At 45.4% G+C, this 2,719-nt stretch overlaps 1 long non-coding RNA gene across 1 annotated transcript; it reads left to right on the forward strand.

Annotated features, from left to right (window-relative positions):
- The first annotated feature begins 586 nt into the window (after positions 1-586).
- LOC103348530 (uncharacterized) lies at positions 587-2,358 on the forward strand. The gene is made up of 4 exons (XR_001793467.3): positions 587-869; positions 1,441-1,505; positions 1,879-2,017; positions 2,175-2,358. It is a non-coding gene; the product is annotated as an uncharacterized lncRNA (long non-coding RNA).
- The last annotated feature ends 361 nt before the right edge of the window (positions 2,359-2,719 follow it).

A 2,719-nucleotide genomic window follows, 5' to 3' on the forward strand; every position in this document is an offset into this window, starting at 1 on the left:
CTCTGTAGAACAATATACAGTAATTCAGAAACCGTGCATTTGTCATTATTGACCAATTCAAACCAGTAGCTGTGAAGTCTCTGAAAGCGATGAATATTTATAGAAGATTTTTGAGGGGAGGCGGCCATGGGTCGAATCACCGAAAGGGTTGCGAAAGAGTCAGCATCAAAAACACAACTGTAGTTTCGTGCCAGTCCACGCGTAACAACTTCGTGCCAGATGAATGTAAAACCCTTGCGAACAAATTACAAAGACTGAAAGCTAAAGGGAACACATTTTTCCTGATTGTTACACCAACTTAAGTGCATCACACCAAAATCGGACATAAATATATATGTGTGTGTGTGTGTGTGTGTAAAATATGCAGAGAACAGGATGCACCAAACACGGCGTCTGAACTCTTTGTTTATCTGGGAACTGATTTTTCTAGGGCAGAGCTGACCAGCGTCCACTACATTTCACTATGAAACAACCTGAATTGATCTGCGAAAGAGTTCTTTAGAGGAACTGAATGATGAGGCGCCCGCTGTTCTTAGGGCTCGTGTTAGATAAATCCTTTTAACAGTCTTCAGTTAGCAGGGTAAGTAAGTCACAAATCACTGTTCGCAGATTCATGGAAGAAAATTAATAGAATCAGACGCGATAATCTGATAAGGGTAAACTTGCTGAGGAAACAGTCTTGCCTCACATCGGAGGCTCTGAAACAACAGTCTGATTACTCCGAGTCGTCATGAATAGGTGAATTATGTGTTAAATAATCATCAGAGTAATTCAGCATTTATTAATTCTTTTTCTCTTTAAGCAATTCACAGTTGTAAGTTAAAGCCGCTCTCTCTTTGAAGACACATCTTTTATAATTTTTATTAGAGGTAATTTATTATTTGCATTACCTGTATTTACTTCATAATTGAACATTTTGCATTCAAATTTATGTAATGCATTATGCTTGAGAATATATTTCTGCCTGATTAGCATAAATAGTCACTTACCTCATGAATTACTAACAAAGTTTATCTTAAAATATAGGTTTTTTTATTAAGTGGAACGCAAACATATGTACAATAAATTCTGATTTTCCGGTGCGGTTAGAGAACAACTAACATTTGCTTACCGGGAGGAGGAAGCAAAATAGAGACAAATGAGGGGTGGAGGTTTCTTTCCCAGGGTCTCCTTTAGATGGGGCGGGGGGTGAGCCTGGCGGGGGCGGGAGGAGAAGCCGAGGGGAGGAGGCAGCCCTGGGCTCCTCATGTATTGTTTGCATTATTTTTTGGGTGCTCTCAACATGAAATGTGGGCCCCATCATCAGTGGTCTCTCCCTTAGTGACAGCAGGTCAATAGCATGGACAGAGTTTGGGGGGTTTGTTGATTTTATCTTGATTTCATGTGTGTTTTGTTTTTTTTTGTTTGTTTGTTTTGTTTTTGGTCTCCTTTTGTCTGCAGCGTTCTTCCCAGGCTGTGTCATGAAATACGTGTTTGTTTTACACACAGAGACGTGGAAGATCCAGGTGTGTTCCCAAGCGAGGACTCCCGGGAAGGTGGGCCAGACGGGGGCCAGCTCGCTCCCCCTTCCTTATCCCACAGAGGCCCCCACAGTGGCCTGGCAGATGGGAGGCGCTTGATGAATGGCCTTGTGTATGCTGTCCACGAGAGTGTTAAATGAAAGGACTTCTGGGTTCAGGCCGTACAAGGGATGTAAGATGAGGGGGCCACCCCGCATCCACACATTTCTGTGCTGTTTCCGTCTCCCTCTGCAGGGCAGGGCCATCTCCCTGGGTTTTCCTTTTCCTTCGCCGAGGGGCTGTTGATGACGACGAGTCCGTCAGCATCCCTGTGGTCCCTCTTTGCCACTTACACTGGTGACGGGGTTTCTCTCCACAGCGTTTATCCCTTCAGTGATTTCTACTGTGGTGAGTTCAAAACTGACTTTAAAACAAAACAGGATTGGAACAAGGGACGAGTGTAGGCTGTAACTTCCTGCTCGCTGACGAGAGGACAGATTCATGGACGACGGTCCCTTGTGAGTTTTGCTCTCCGTTATTCCTACCCCCCAGTGATGGGGGCGTGTCCTCCCTCGGTGGGCACCATCAGAGGCTGACCCAGAGATTTTCTTAACACGTGTGCTCTGAACTCCTTTGGCTGGGACCCCTTATGGGGACCTTTATTTCTGTTCTCAGTGCCATTGTGGGTGTGGCCAGGCTTTGTCAGGCATTGTTCTGTGCACTACAAACACCAAACGTGCCCAGGGACGCCCTCCCAGCACCGTGTCCATTGCGACAGAATGTTCCAGATCCTATGGAGAACAGAAATCGGGCTGAACACCTCTACCACCCACAATAAAAGTTAAAGGGACAGAATGGACCTTCTGTTGCTATTATTTTTCTTTATTAGTTTTCTTACAGTGATGTCTTCTCTGGCAAGCACAACAGAAATAAGCTATCAAACAAAAGGATGGCTAGTTCTTCTCTTCACCAAGACCCCTGGCCTTGGTGTCAGCTGTTTCCATCTGCAATACTTAGGGTGCCTATGTATACTTTTAACAGAGTGGCCTCGCCGCAGCTGCACAGTGAACACCCTTTGAAATGCACTCACGTTTACAGTCTCAAACACTGGTTTTGAGCACTTCTCTGCTCTTTGAGCGAATTCACCTCGTGGGATCTTAGACTGCGGTGGGGGTTGGGGGGCAAAGCTAGAGATCCGATCAGCTAATGTGGGCGCCTGA

This window comes from Oryctolagus cuniculus, chromosome 18 (assembly GCF_964237555.1).
Source record: "Oryctolagus cuniculus chromosome 18, mOryCun1.1, whole genome shotgun sequence".
Taxonomy (NCBI): Eukaryota; Metazoa; Chordata; class Mammalia; order Lagomorpha; family Leporidae; genus Oryctolagus; species Oryctolagus cuniculus.